The following is a 16,657-nucleotide window of genomic DNA, read 5'->3' on the forward strand; positions in this document are numbered from 1 at the left end:
CAAGGACGTTGGTTTGCAGCCAGGTGGAGTGTGTAACTGAGAATGCTCCTGTTTATTCTTTTCACATGCTAATGTGGCTCCTATGTGACTTTAATGCGGCAAAACTTTTTCTTGGAGTTAACATTTTTGTTGTTTCAATACCTGCTCTTGTATCACAGTAGCGGACTGATTCAAAGGCGCCGCACTCTTTTATAGAAGTCTGGGACTGTGCCAGGGATAAAGATACATTAACTGTGCTGTACATAAAGAAAAAAATACACTGGTTGAATATTTGCAGCTCAAACAGGTATAAACATTTAACTTTTAAATTAGATAATACCATTGTTTGTGTTATAAGTGTAATTATGAGACATGTTTTCTTAATTCAAAACATATAAATTGAGATCACTGGATTCCTGGAGGAGATGTTTCTGTGTCTGTATGGAAATTAGCATTCAGTTTACTTATTCTGATAATTTAATATTAAATGCTTATTATAGTATAGGGCTTTATCTTTCCAAATAAACTGCAATCAGGCTTTCAGTATAGACAAGGAACCCAAGTTCTGAGCAAATGCACCCCTATGTGGACAAAATAAGAACAGTGGGGTATTTGAATGCAACATACAGTCCATGCAGTCTGTACGGAGCATTTGTCTCTCTGTTTCATTACGGTATCTAACTTGTTAGTATAATGTGGTATCAACATTGCAGTAAACATACTCGAAAATATATCTGAAGCTTTTGAGTAAGGATTTATGAGCCAGCCGAGTATCTAATTCAAGAACACAAAAAAAAGCAATATGGCCTCACACTATGGGTCTTTCCATACCTTGTAGTGTACAATCTGTAAATAGCTTCAAAGGCACTGCATCTGCCATCTGCACTTCTAGGAACTCTTCTGCATAACCATTAAAACAAGCTGTCTCAGAGGACATCATTCGTATTTCAGCCTCAACCCTGAATTACTGTGTGTTCATTATAATTATAAGGGAGGAGTGTTGCCAGGCTAGCCTGCAGAATGCCAGGTGCACACTTCCATAATCTACCATTTTAAACAACTCAGAGCATTAACAACAGTATCTACATGCTATTCAGCCATTAGTTCTCTTTGGCTTTCATGCTCAAACTCACATCAGTCATCTGAGCATTTTGTATGCTGCAACAGACATACAGGAAGAAAGTGCAATACTTTGTAGTGTTCCATTTTCCTAAGCCTGCTTAGGTTATGTGACTGAGCCATGCCGCTGTGTGAAATTTTATCCCGATACTGGCACTGTATCCTTGTGAGGGAGTCTTGTAAAATAGGTTTACTTAGCGCCTTTGCTGGCATTTTCCGAAGATAGCAAATGCACATACACTGTCCGTGATCGGATTAACTGTTCAACAAAATGATGTAACTCTTTGTCTTTCTTGTGTGGCATAGGTTTCTCTGCTTAAGTTTAGTGGTCATCTGAAAGAGAATAGAATCACTTGAAATCCAGTCACAGCATTATAATCCATATATTATAATTATAATAGATGACAGCCTTGGTTAATCTTTCTTTGTCACACAAATGTGATATGTGGCTGCCCACAGTGAATCATTCACTCGCAAAAAAAAATCACCAGATTTTTTCAGATACTGCCTCAAACTGCACAACAACAATCCTTAATTAACACAAATTCTAATTTGTAAGGCATTTAATTTTGAACTTTGCCTGGTGTTCCTCTGTCGTGTTGAGGCACAGGATTTAAATTGCATGTGATAAGTGTGAAAGATTTTTTTAAGCATCCAATACAGTATAAAGTATGCTATGCCAAGTACATAGAGAACATGAATTTGCACCTGAGGACATATAGCTATGCATCCAGAGTCACAAGGTGTGTCAAGACAAAATGTTAATTACACAATTTATGACAGGAATCAGTTGAAATATCTCCATGGATCTCACTTATTTACATTTTAATTACTACTATTACTTATTCTTATTTTTTGGATGTGACCATAGCAAGCCCAATTCCTCCCCTACACTAGAAAGAAGCAAAATGACTGTTTTCCACTGGAGGTTTAGATGCTTGTTTATCACTTTTAAATACCATCATCTTTGCTGAAATCCCCTCTCAAAAGAACCTTTCACTTGCTGGAATAAATTCAAATTAAAATTTAAATCCCTCTTTGCATTTCTTCAGCCTTTTTTAAAATAGCTGCCTCCTTTTAGAAAGCTGTTTATGTAGTGATCTGTTCATAATCCAGTTTGTTTCTCAACAGCGAAAAACACAGAAATCGTATTATCACTATCTTGGAGAGATGATGCGAGAAATCAGGAAGTATAAATGTCTGGATCTGGGGAAGTTTTCAAAGTTGTAAAGCTGAAGAATATGGCAAAAGCCTTTCAATAAAGTAGTCTGTAACACTGTGATTTGACTTGCAAATATACTGAGAGTACATTGTGCTGCAAGATTTCAAACACATTTCAGCAACTCTTAGCAAAGCTAATGTAAAGATAGACAATATGTGTTCATTCACCAAATTCACAACATTTTGGCATGTTTCAGACAACATGTACGCAGTATTTCACATATACTGTAGATAAATGGCTCATCAGAAATGTTGATGTGTGTGACATACAGCTATTGAAGTGAGAACTGGAAGATTAACCCTTGGCACCGTAGCTGACAAGTCATGGAGATCCCAGTAAACAAATGTTTCTAATCTTAGGAGGTTCTCACCTTCCACTATATCAAGAGAAACAATATCCAATCAGAAATGTAACAAATATAAACAGAAACAGCAATCCTTTTCAGATGTAAAATGACACAGAAGAGGCCATAAGGAAATTTAATTTGCTCAAGCTAGATTGGATTTATTGTTTGAAAACAAATTATAATTGTGTCTCCAGAAAGTTAACCAAGATCTAAACAAAAGCAAATCAATGACCCACCCCCATTAATCACTCAAAGCCAGCTACTTGTGCTGTAGAAACTTACTTCATAATCAATTTCTTTGTTTTGCTCAAAGGGCATTTGCATTTTAGTTCATGTCAGCAAGCTTCCTGTATCTGGCGCAATCAAAAAATGCAAGCCATCCACATTAATGGAGTTTTTTTCTATTTATTCAAGTGCATATCTCTGAATACTCAAGATGATTTTAGCTTATTATGCATACAGCGCTACAAATATTTTGTTGAGTGGTAGACTTAACTTTTCTGATGCCTCTCATGCTTCCAGTACCACAGAGAAAAAAAGAAATTGTTCTGGGCTACACCATCTAATACATTTTCTTTTAGTTTTAATGACTGACAGTCACTAGCCAATATCTAATTCTTAGGATCTTGCCCCCCCCTGGACTTCTGAGACCAGACAGAAATGCCTCCTGTTAGTTGTGTCTAGACATACTATTACGGCCACCAAGGTCATTATCAAAGCACGCATTATACACACCTGTTACCATTGTTTAGATGCTCGTTTTTGGCTGAACATCCAAGCGCCTATCTCGCCATTTATAGGCGTGTCTGCTTCATTGTCTGCCTGCTTGAGTAGAAAAGATGGGCAGGGACCCCCAGAGACACCCGGCTCCGGACCTAACCTCTCAATGACACAACAAAGTGAATTCACGACCTGTGAAAAGGCAGACATCGACTGACCAGTCAAGCATTGATTTGTTAAATGTAAGGAATCAAATGCTCTAAGTTGAGGGCAGTAAATATAAGGAACCAGCAATGACCATTACCATTCATTCTTTCCATTTTTACTGCTAAACTGGATTGTGACCTGCATATATGGGCATAAATATTAAATCTAACCAAAACATATCACCGTTTATTCTGTTTCCCCTAGTTTTGGAATTACCAATGACCATTTTTTTTGTTGCATGGAATAAATAGCTGTTGTGATTTCAACATCACAAAAGTTGAATTCCTTGTCCATCTTGTAAAACTTGGGCCAGTTAGCTTGAATTAGATGTTTTTATGTGAGGGCAGAATATGAAAAAGAGCAGAAATAAACACTAATAGATAATGCTTTTCAATGAAACCGATAAGGTAATGTAGTTGTGTTGGTATTTATGAAATTCCATCGTATTGATCAACATATTTTGAGGATTAGCGTGTTTTTAGTATTACCACTAAACTCGAAGGATGGTCCCTGTCGTATTTTGTAAAACTGGATCTTTGGCCTGTTAGTCACAATTTAATGCTTTTATTTGAGGCTACTAAATGCAGACGGTGATTCCCAGTGTTGTACTGTAGCAGTAGTAGTAGTAGAATAGAATGGAATATCTGCTACAATAGAATATATCTTTATTGCCAGCGCGATCTACAACAAAGTTAGTCAAATACATACACATAGTAGTAGTAAGGCAGTGACTGATGCTTTTCATTTAATTCTGATTTTTGCACCTCAAAAGTGAACATTTGATCACCTGTGACATCTTTCAAAACTATATCTTTGGTCGGTTAGTCATTTTATTAGTTTATTACGACAACTGGACTGTAATATAACTCACAAGAGAAGGATTTAGTGAGTTTGGAGAACAAATTCAAATAGCCCTGGTTCTAAAGACATCAATTCAAGGCAGAGATAGAAAGCAACCTATATTGGTTCATAAAACATTTCAAATGTTATTGAAGTGTCTTCAAAGGACACTGAATAAACATATTGTAAGGTTGCCCACGGTCACACACGAATCGCCCCAAAGGGGATTGCTGGGAAGTAATCTAATCATTTCTTTTAACTGAGACACAGTGACATGCAGTGTAGATAATGATCCCCATGAAAAATGTACTGTATTTTCAAAAGAATATTCCCTGTCTGTTGACATTAACATAAAGATAGTTCTACATCCTGGAGCCATATCAACAACATGTACTTATGTTTGGTTCCTCAAATTTGCATATGCAAATATTTTTTTTTAAAAAATTTAATTTAGTCCTTTTATGTGACTTTGTGTGATGAACAAGCGGCATCAAGTGGTTGCACAATGAGGGTTCAGTACCACCAAGAAGAAGCATTTGTTTCATTTTAGTGCAAGCTTACAGCATTATAGCTGAAATTAACCACAGTTTAATATAGATTTTTACACGTCTATCATATTCAATGGCACAGTGAACATGCATTGTTGTTTGGCTGTACGGGCTGCCATATGAAATTAGTCTTGTTGCTTTGTTGAAATTACAGGGTGGGGTGTTGAGTGAGGGGGTTTGTTGAAGTTATACTGCTGACATTTTGAACCTGCAGTGCATTAGAAGAATTCAGTTAAACATATTTGTGTAGGTTTCACAGGAGGAAGGTATAGTGCTCAAAACAACAGGGTGCTGTGACACTTCACTTTGCTTACATAATTTGCAGCAGAATGCAAAAAGCTTTTAGACACAGATGTGACCCATTGTAATACCTTTCTAAATGCAATCAAACACTTTCTACAAATATGAGCAGGACTTTTTAAATGTGAACCCTTGTTTGACATGTAATTTTGTCCAACCCACTCCTCTTTCATTTCTCCATCAGCTCTCTCCAGTTATGCCCACATTTTCAGTTGATGAAATAGCTTGACAAAACACTAGTTTGTGTTGTATGTCGGCTCTGAATGAGTTCTTTTTTTTTTTTTTTTTTTTTTTTTACAGATTTGAACAGATGTTAGGGCCAAAAGAAAATGTTACATTTTGTAATGGTGTTGTTGTGTTGTCTTCAACATGTTCCTATCGCACAATTTACCGAGACTGCTTAACATGAGTTGATTCTTTTTGTGTTTTCTTCAAACAATGCTGATGTCTAGTCCAGGACATGAAATAATCATCCCTAGAACAAGCTTGTTGTGCCCCTACAGCGAGATTGTCTGCATCAGCAAACAAAGAACATGTTATTTGATAAGATGCTTAGATAGATGATTCTTTACTTTCATATGTTCGTGTGATTATCAGGCACAAATGGTGGAAAGGGGGTACAACAGAGCATGTCTGCTTTCTTTGTATGTCTCTTTCACAGTGTACCATGAATTGGCTCTTGAAGACAGTTAGAAATTAGACTTTCAAATGAGGCATTAAACAAGGTGATGATCAACTGCCAAACCTTAAGTAATGATATTCTCCATCCTCAAGTCCCCAGCCTTGCATAACCAAATGCACAAATCACAGAAAAAAGAACTGAAAATTCATTATTATTACATATTGTGTTCACACGTCAGTCCCTGGGGACCGGGGGGGACATCACCGACAGATAAGCGTGTTTGGGTGGCCCCTACCATCAGCTGGGGAAGGGCTACGCTTGGATCTTGAGGGGGGCCCCCTCATGGGTATCACTTATTTTAAATCCTGAGCCACACCAACCCACCCCCCTCTTTTGCCCCCCTCGCCCCAGGCTCCACCCAGAAGTGTGGTTGCCTTTGTCATTGTAATCTGGCCCTGTTTGCTAAACGCTTCCACTGTTTACTCTCTGCTATGGGGGCTTGTATGAACAGGAGTCAGCAGGACGCAGGGTGACATCACTTTGGCTGGGGGGGTGTTTGAAAAGCTGCATTTGTGATTTCTCAGGGCCCCTTTCTTCTTTTATTCTTCCCTGTCTCTATCCAGGCCTGTCGAACGCATGAGCTAACTCAGGAGGCTAACATGGCCTACAGGGAGGAATTACTCCTAATTACTTGAATAACTGCTAGGCAGCAGCTTTCCATAGTCACCAAAAATAATTTCCAGGTCTCTGCCTTTTACTGATAGCCAGACTTCTTATGACAGAAAACCTTAGACAAAGCTTTTCCATTCAAATGGTCCAGGAGAAATGAAACAGACTGACAGGTACAAACATTAAAAAAAGGGGGGAAATCAAATTAACAGACAAGGATTTCATATCGTCTATTTTTGTTGTTGCCGTAGCGATAAAGTCGCAGACATTGAAACTGGTCTGTTGAGCCATTGTTATCATCCCTGGCCATCTGCTGCTGAGGAGTGACATTCCCTCTCATTTGCATGATGAGTGATGTATGAGGAGCTTGGGAGGGCATATGCCCTGGTCTTACGACAAAGCAAGTGAAAGTTTTTTTTAAACACATAGAATGAGGATCGATATATGAATAAGGCTGGATGAGGGAGTTTAAAAAAGGAATACATCACCTGTGAGCGTATATGTGTATTCGTGCGTGTGTTTGCCTGCATGTGGGCTGCATCCTCAGTAAGTGCACACAAATCTGTGGTGCCTGTGCATGTGTCTGTGTGAGTGTACGCGCGCATGAGTAGCGGCTAGTGCGCGCATCTGCCTTCTTGTGTGCCTGTTTGTGTGTTTTGCGGATGTGGGAGTAGAGCGAGGAGGGGGGTTGGTGGCTGTTGATGTGCAAATGTGCATCATGTTGAAGGGCTGTGAATGGGGAGGTGTGACGTAAAAAGGGACCCGAACGCAGGTGCTTATCTCGAGGCTGTCAAAGGCACAGTATGTCATATTCCTGGGGACTACCTTTCAAAGCCACAGCACCAGCTCAGCTATCAAGAGACTGGGAGAAAATCAAACTTTTTGGATCACAGCACTAGGTTGGTGTCAAAGTTCTTTTTATTTAATATACTGTCAGTTTGGTCAGCATTTATCATCAGTGATACGCCGTGTTGCATATGTGAACGACAAGCCTTTTAGCTCATGCTGTTAGATGCTGTTGTGTGAAATACAGAAAAGGAGCTGAAATGCATAAGTGTTAGAAACTTACTCAGATTTACACTTAGATTTTACTCAGCTGCTAAACTTGTCTTCCGTAGATTTTGTGTGATAATGTGGTGAAAGAGAATGACGCTGGCATTTGTTTTGAACAGTGCCAGGGGTATTTAGAAAAATGTTGCACTGATGATGAACATTGCTCGCCTGATACAAATCAGTGTTCTTAAAATCTTTGCTGGAAAGCGAGCCCAGCTTCTGTCCAGGTTTCAGACAGTTTGAGAGGAGATTAAATGGCTCAAACTGCTTTTTGAGAGGCATGACCTATTTTTGATCATCCAGATAGCATGAGATACTGTCTACCTAGATTAAATTCACAGCATTTGTGTAGAGTATAAGCTTGTCTTAGAATAACACATGTTCGTATTGTGTGTAGAGACAAAGCATTGTCAGGTTGCCTGTGGCTTTGACAGTGACAGCTGTACATACAAGACCAATGAGCCTAATGCACTTAAACATTGACTCTGTGTTCCAATAACATGTTTGAGCAGTCAGTCGAGTATTTTATTGCATCCTGTTCTGGCTCTCTGTCATTTGTATGGTAAGTTTTTAAAACCATACGTCTATGCTGAATGTAGTTTGACGGCAAAAAATTATCTAGAAATCAGCTTTTGCGTTATAGTCTGAGGGCAAGACTTATATTTGTTCAAATTCAGCAGGGCCAAAGCAATACATGCTCTTCTGAATTTCTGTAATTATTTGCATTGTAACTACGGTAAAGTTTGAAAATTATATGCTAATGCTGGATGTAGAGGGATAGTAACACAGTCCACAAGTGAACTTTTGTGTTAGACGTGGGCAAGACTTAGCTTTGAACAAATTGTGAGGGGTCAAAGCACTCAGCAGTCTCCAGAGCAACTATTGATTTAGGAGGATGGATGCTGGTTAGAAAAGTTCATCATTTACTAGTAACTTGCGGCACACTAATGGCTCCGAATCTACTTGTATGACCCGTCTTTAAGTTGATCCTTGTTAAACAAAAGCGTGATTTTAAAAAATGAGAAAGGACTTTAAGATAAGGTTAAAGTATGAGCATGTAGTCCTCCTCATATTATCACAACTTTAGCATTATCTCTGTTCTTTATTCTTTATATCAACAGAATATTAAAAATATAAAATAGACTGCAATATTATATAGTATTTATGTAAAGTAAGAAGTAAGTTCGATCTGCAATGTCAATCATGTGTATTGCCATGTCTTTTAGAAACATTAGCCTCTGTTGCTGAGAAGTTAAATCATTTTTTATGTAAGAATTCCTGCTGATGTTACTCACTGCTAAAATACATTGAAATGCCAGGTGTCATTCTGTCTGTTAGTCTCCATTTAATCACAACTCCATCAGCTATTTTTTTTCAGTCAGCTCGTGTCTCCTAATAAACATGAAAAGAGCCACAAAAGATATTAGATAATACAGCATTGTGTAACGTAGTCGCATCTCAGTAATCCTATAAAAAGTTTGCCAAGTTATGTACAGATAATAACATGTAAAGAAAGACAGACAGCAGTGAGGCTACAAGAGTTGCACCTCTACACTTTGTTTTAATTATAAAAGCAGCACAGGCTAAGGCAGGGCTGTGTGGTAAAGCGGTGATAAGTAAGAGGCATTATTCCTCTGTGCTCCACACCCTCCTCTTCAAAGCACAGGGATGTTAGTTGCTACACAACACATTAATGTAACCTCTGTTTGCCTCCAGGAACTGTCCATGGTACCTGCTGCCCAACAAAACTGGATTCACAAACTCATCCACCTACTCAATAATACACACTGTGACGGAAATTTTTTTTTAAATTTATATCTGTTTTAATTTATCCAGCAAAAAATGAAATAAAATTAAACAGAATTAAAGTTTAAAGCTTTTGAATCTTTAAAAAAATAATCTAAAAGCTTGTTTTAATTATTAAGTCATTTGCCGTCGGGTGTTTACATTGTAAACGACAAAACCGCACACACAAGAAAAAGCTCAGCATACATGTCAGTTTAATGCACATTGTGTTACCTGTTTTTCCCCTACTCAAACTTCAGTTAGTTAATCCAGGAAAATGAATTATGTGGATTTAATTCAACAAGGTCTCAGAAATGATCCATCTGCTGTTGAGCAGCTGGTGAAAGGATAAATGTAATTAATTACTTAACTTTTGAACAGTATTCCAGAAAAACAGTGCTGTTTGTGTGTCCTACTGGGAAAAAATGTAAAGCAACAGTGTGAGCAATACCTTTCAAATGTATTTATTTCTCTCTCAGCCTTCATATGCTAAATAATATTTACATGCAGCTTATAATATTGTTTAACACTGGTCGGTGTGCAGATTTAGAAATCATTTAGTGTCTGGAGTTTGTCACAATGGCAATATAGAATTTAAAATAATATTGGGGATATTATGTACATTAAAATTAAGCCTAGAATAAAGTGTATGTTATATTATATAATTAAGTGTATAGAATTCTAGATAACAGTAATCCTTCTTATATAAATGAAACAGAATTACACTGTCATTTTTGTTTTTCGTTTATGTTTGGTTTTAGAAGTGGACTGATCCAAACCAGATAGTCTCAAACTAAGCATTTAATAAGCATTGTAGCATTTTGATAAGAAAAAAACATTTAATAAAATGTTTGACTTGTGTGTAATGTCCCTTATATTATGTAGCTTTTTCATAGTATACAACAAAATGATCTAAAAATGTTAACAATGTGGACTCAGGTGGGATTTTCCTAAAAGACAATTAAATACAGCTGAAAAATCCTTTTAGTGAATACTTATATTTGCTTGACAGGGCAAGACTATGAAATGTTCCCAATTAATATTACATGGGATTTTTTTTCCGCCTTTCTTTTTTCTAAATATATTTCAGAATTTACCTTGATTGTAATGTACCTCATTGGCTGTGGTTTTGTTTGTTGGCCTAACTATAAAGGATCTGCTTATACCCTTGTGGGTTGGGAAGAATTAGGATTTATGAATTTATTTCCTCTGTTGTATTGTTTAAACAGCTTTGGTTTAGTTTTGATCCCTTCCTCTTGCCTTTGAGGCTGTTCCACGGTGTCAGCTGTTGACTGATAGTAAGAGAACTGCCTCACAGTGTGAATGAAAGAAAACTAGCGGTTGGTAAACACTGATAAGGGATAAATAGAAAGCGGTCAGGCAGAGATAGTTCTGTGGGAGCCCAGATTGTGTGCGGTCTGTTAAAATGAGATTCTGAGCCTGTCCTTTTTATTCTTCCTCCCCTCCCCTCCCCTCCCCTGTGCGGCGTTTGTCTGGAAAATCTCCAGTGACCCGGCTCGGCAGTCCCAGGCTGCAGTATTCTCTTTTTGTATTTGTTTTGTTTTCTAACAAGGGTCAAGTTGGCCAATAGACATGTCCCTGATGCTTATAGACAGCTGTCATGACTTCAAGTACTTACAATAGTTACATTTTACATGCATTCATGGTTCTGCACCAACAAGCACAGCAGCAAGAGATTTGCTAAAAAACTAAATGTGGACACAGCTTTTGAGATGCTGAGTTTCTTTATTATCTTTTGTCATATAATTTATGTCTATGAACCTTTTGTATTTTTTAAAAAGCTGTGTAGATTCACGCCTGAACGTTCATCCATTTTAATATTATAGATGTGCTCCAAGTATAATCATCAAGTCAAGGCTACAAATACATAACACTGTGTTATTTTAATTAGAGTCGTATAATTATACATTTTCACTCTCTTAGACTGAAAATCTCATTTCTCATTTAAAATTACTCTAAATGACTGTAGTCATTGATTTTTTTTTCTGGGGAGAATCTATCTTTTATGTCATTAAAAAGACCTTCAGAGGTCTTACCTTGAGGATCACCATGTGGTGTATTTACACAGAAAATAATTCAGCCCATTGTAGCCCAGCAGCTAATGAGATTGGTTGTTAAGTGAATGACACAAAGGCTACAAAAAAAAGAAAAAAAAAAAGCTTAGCGTTTCGGGTGAATATCACAGTGTCCCTGCACACACACACCAAACCAAACACACTCTCTCAGCAGCGAGACTCTGGACTACCCTGTACCCCACCTCGATATCCTTCTGCTCCGTCTCCTCCCCGATGTCCCTGTGAGATGCAAAACAAAGGCTAAAAGGGGCATGGTAAGTCGAGCTCGCGATTCTGCCCTGTCGGACATGTTAACATGAGTGCATTTAGATGTAGGAGACAAGTGATTGTGTTTGTAAGGATGTGCTGTGTAAGCCTCAGGCTCAAATAAGTAGATTCATGGCCGGGTCAGTAACAGTGATGCTGTTTTATGTGGCTCAGAGTAAGATCACCACATTTTGCTTCACCATTCTTAACTTCTCAATTGCTGTGAAACTTTTTTGCTCCTGTTTTTATGCAACTTACTTTCTGGCCATGGACTTGAACTTTATGTTAGTTTGTATTGAAGCTATGACTTGCTTTTTTATCCACAAAATCTAATGGGGTATTTTTTTATTTTTTGTCTGTGCCTGCATGTGTTTATGATGAAGGTTACTCTGTGATGGTTATTGTTGTTGTTTTTTGAGTAAAGCTTCACTTAGTGTTGTCCAAAGGTTTATCTAAAAAATACTAAAATGTACAACAGAGAAAAGCATGACAGCATGAGATAGTCTTGAAAAGCACCCAGGCTCACTTTGTATTGATTGCTGAATTGCTTAGATGCTCACTCAAAAGTGAATAGATGTCGTTTCAACACAAATGTGCACATTTTGAACACTGTGCAGATATATTTTTACCTTTCCTCCGACTCCTTATTTTGATCTTTAGAATAGTAGCACTGGAGCATCGGTCGTGATTACTGTTATACAAAATTTAAGTGCATTAGCTTATCATGCTCTACTGTCAGGCTGGAAAGTGGGTTAAAGTCCATCGTGTATATAAAACCCTGGACTTAAGTCAAATTTACATTTTGTTAAAGATTACTCCTTTTATTGATGCATATAATCATATTCATGGACCATCTGCTGATTTGGCAAGCATGGATCAAACTCACAAAACAGCCTTGCTAACCTTTTAAGTACAAAATAGTCTGGCTTAACTCTGCTAGCCCAGAAGTGTGTGTATGTGCGTGTGTGTGTGTGAGTGTGAGAGATTGTATGGATATTGGATAATACTTAATTTAGATCCTCCAGGCTGCTCATGCCATATTTTATTTTATCATGATCGCTTTGGTAGCAGACCAGGACTTGTGTTTGAACAACTGAGCAAATAATGTTTGTCTGACAATAAGCACAGCAAAATCTTGGTGTAAGGAATCTGATTAAACTCTTGACCACAGTGCACAGCTCTGAGTTTATATCTGTCACCATGGTTACGTGGATTTCACAGTGCAGCCTTGCACACTTCCACCTGGATGTGAATGGCTATACGGGTCTCACCTCTTGACTGTAATAAAACACTGCTTTGGGCTTTTCTAGTTGTTCTGATAACTGATTTAGTCCTCAACTATCTCCCAGTGTGTGTTTCACAGAAATAGGAATTCACCACTGGGCATCCTTACTGCATGAAATACTTATGTTCGACTCATTCCAAACAAAGCTTACGCAGATTGAGAATTCATATGCCAGAGGTAAATCCGAGTTAACACGGATTTATACTGGCATGAGTTAAAGGACTAGAGTTTGTAATCCAGGTGGCCAAGGGATTTTACCATACAGTGGCAAAAATCACTTAAAACTCCCCCAACATCCTGAGCCACTGAGCTCAGTAAGCAGACAGATTGTTCAGAATTGATGACAGCATAACTATATCAGAGCTGGACTCTGTGTTTCTGTGTGTGCATGCATGTGTATCCGCATGTTTGCGTGTATGTACGTATGCCTGTGTTTGTGTGTGCGCATATGAGAACATGTTTGCTTCCTATATGCACTCAATTAGTATCAATGGGGCTGTTTAGAATAAGACCTTGACAGATTGGTATTATTTTTCTTTACCAGAGCAGAGGAGGTGCATTGGGAGTACTGCTTTCTATCTGCATAAATATCAGTAGCTTAAATAAAACTACAGCAACCTCCATTTCAGTGACCACTGACTGATTAGTAAACTGATCAAAGTCACTATAATATCCAAATAATTGATGTTTTAAAAGTGTTTGATCGCCAAACCCACCACATGAAACACAATGGGTGAAAAACAAAGGTGCACTTCTATATGCGTACGGGTGTGTGTGAACATGCACACCCGTGTGCACATGTGCACATGTGTGAGGAGGACAGAGGAGCAGAGATAGAGTGGAGTTGTTTAATGACAGGAACAGCTGACTCATTTAGAGAGAGCAGTGAAAGGTAATTAACCCTGGGAAAACTACAGCTGCCATGCGAGCTGTTCACTTCAGCGCAATCTGATTAGGAATCACTGCTCGAGTCCCTGACTCCTTTCAGACACTGTGTGTTCGAGGTAAACTTTTCCCTTTGCCCCGGAGAGCCCCAGAGCACTGGAGACCTGCCTTTTGTGACGGGGGATTAGCTGGAACGGTTACTACGTTTCTCCAAATTGCAGACCACCTGGTAGCATTCATGCAACCTCCTCCATGAAAGGGGCTCCTTGGGCAGGAACAATGAACAGGATTACTCTGCTCATTGTTACACCAGGGCTGGAACTTCTTTCTCCCCAAACACCTGTCCCTAAATTAGACAGGTTTGAAAAACCATGTTCATGACAGAATTCAAAGATTCAAACTAACATGAGACTGGTTTGGCAGACTGGAGTCTTGCCAATGGATGAATTGTCTGCCGCTCCATTTATTATGCTATTGATGGACAGTGTAGTGAAAGCAGATACAAATTTTATTTGTCTCAATATTTTGGTGTTCTTAATTGGATTGAAATTCACAAATAAAATAGCATATCATCTAGGCGCCTTTCATACGATAAGGGAACTAAAAGCACCAGAAATTTGGTCAAAAACAGAAATTGGCTCTTTGATGTCAGAAGAAACAATCTGGACTTGGTGCCTCTGTGTGGTCCGGCTCCAGATGAACTCAATTTAGAGGGAAGGCTTTGGGATGACTTTGGAAAGCGATTACAAGATTCATAAATCACCTCGGCAAAGGTGTCACCATCTGACTCTTTTATGGGACTCTTGCTAACTCCGTCCAATAACAAGTTTCCCCTGTAGTTATGCCATCATAACAAATCATTGAAGCGATAGTGGCTAGCCAGGCTCCTAATTGTCTGTTAAGAATTCTGTGAGCTGTGTTCTTTTATTGAAGCATCTCTGTCTTGGAGAAGTGATAAGATGCCAATACGCTTCTCTATAAAAGTACTCTTTGGCAAAAGGCACAAACACTTTGCTTGGCCGTCAGGGTAGCTGTGAGGCTGTTATATCTGAAATCGCAGTTGACTTCAAGATTTTGACTGTGTCTGCATGAATCCAGAAACCTCTATTACACAGAGGAATGCTCATAAATTGCTGGCAGAATATTTTTTTAAGATACGGTATTTTTTTCTCTTCTATTTGAAGGGGTGTATACATACATACAGCGTAAATTAACAGCCCAATATTTTTCTTTCACTGAGAGCTCACTTTATTGTGCTAAATAAACTCATCTCGATAAATTAAAGGACTGAAGGGAGTAAAAAACTGTTCAGCATCTTTTTGTCTCCCGATTCAATTTAAAATATGTGATAATGTTATTAACAAAGCAAATGTGCCAGTGCTGTTAAGTGTTGATGGACTGACAGTTTTGCTACAGTAGTAAACTACGATTGCGTATTGTGAAATATAAGAAAAAAGATATAAGATAAAACACAAAATAGACCTCCCAGACCTTTTTTGACCCCTCCCCCTCCTGTAATGTATCCCAGCTAATGTCCAGCTGGTATCCGGGCGCAGGGCATCTGATTAAAAGACAAAAGAAAAAAAAGAAAAGTTGGTTATCTAAATACACCCTGAACAGAAGTTGATTTTAATCTCAATCCACAGCGTAATTTACTCACCACGAAATCCATTTGCACCTCAATGAAAAATGGCAAACGACGCAAAATCACTTGTGTTCCATGTACAATTTTACCTGCTTTCCACGGATTAGGTGGGAGCGCTTTCCAAGCAGGTATATTGCTGCTAGCTCACCTTTCCGCCTCAGCTAGACACACCGTATACGTTCAGATGATGCTCTGCACGCCGCAAAACCTCCTATAGGATAAATATGAATTGCGATCAGTTCACTATATCCTCGCAGACATTCATTACAAGGAAATATGAAAGTAAAAGGTGCTATCTCCTACCATTTGCTCTTTATTATACATAAACAGAAAACACTTAGCATGTAAAATTAATGTGAAAATTATTCCCGGGGTAAACTATAAACACAGAAGTTACCCCGCACATTTACCCTTTTTTTCTCCTTCCCCTAGATCAGAGTGTAATTGCCAGTAATCAGGTCTGTTTGCTGCTGATAAAACCACTCTGAATGCGAGGAACCCTCTTTGTGTGATGACTCAATTATGCCAGAAGTGGCTCATCAAACCTGGCCCATCAGCTGCTTTAATAAATAAGGAGGAAAACTTGCTGCAGGCGCATTATAATTCCATTCATTCCATAATTAAATCCATTCCAGTTTTAACCCTTCACTCAGTGTGCTTCTGGAAGAGGAAACAAAAACAAGGAGAGAGGGGAGGGGGTGAGTACACACCAGACAGTGACCTTGCACAGAGCACCCATCCGTTCCCTATAATTCAAAATGATACTGTTGAGGAAAGGTTAAGAGAAAAAGACTCGTGGAGAAAAGGATGGGAATCAGTTAAGACGCGGCTCCTGTTTTTATGTATGCATTGTTTCCACACACAGCCTTAGACAGTAATTATATTAAAAGAGTAATCTAATCATAACAGTTGCTTGGTTGAGTGTGCAGCACTGACATTTCAAAATCTTATTTTGTGTAATCTCATTTGCCTCTATCATCTCGCCTGTACCCCCTATCTAAAGGAAATGTAAATAATGTAATTAATTTTATGGTCTCCAGAATCTTACTTTGCTACTCTGGCCTGCTTTATTGGTTTCAAGATGAGGTAT

General features: G+C 38.4%; 1 protein-coding gene across 1 annotated transcript in view; it reads left to right on the forward strand.

Annotated features, from left to right (window-relative positions):
* The window catches only part of st18 (ST18 C2H2C-type zinc finger transcription factor), a 41,891-nt gene that overhangs the window by 1,715 nt on the left and 23,519 nt on the right, over positions 1 to 16,657 (forward strand).

The sequence above is a fragment of the Acanthochromis polyacanthus genome, chromosome 9, assembly GCF_021347895.1.
Source record: "Acanthochromis polyacanthus isolate Apoly-LR-REF ecotype Palm Island chromosome 9, KAUST_Apoly_ChrSc, whole genome shotgun sequence".
Taxonomy (NCBI): Eukaryota; Metazoa; Chordata; class Actinopteri; family Pomacentridae; genus Acanthochromis; species Acanthochromis polyacanthus.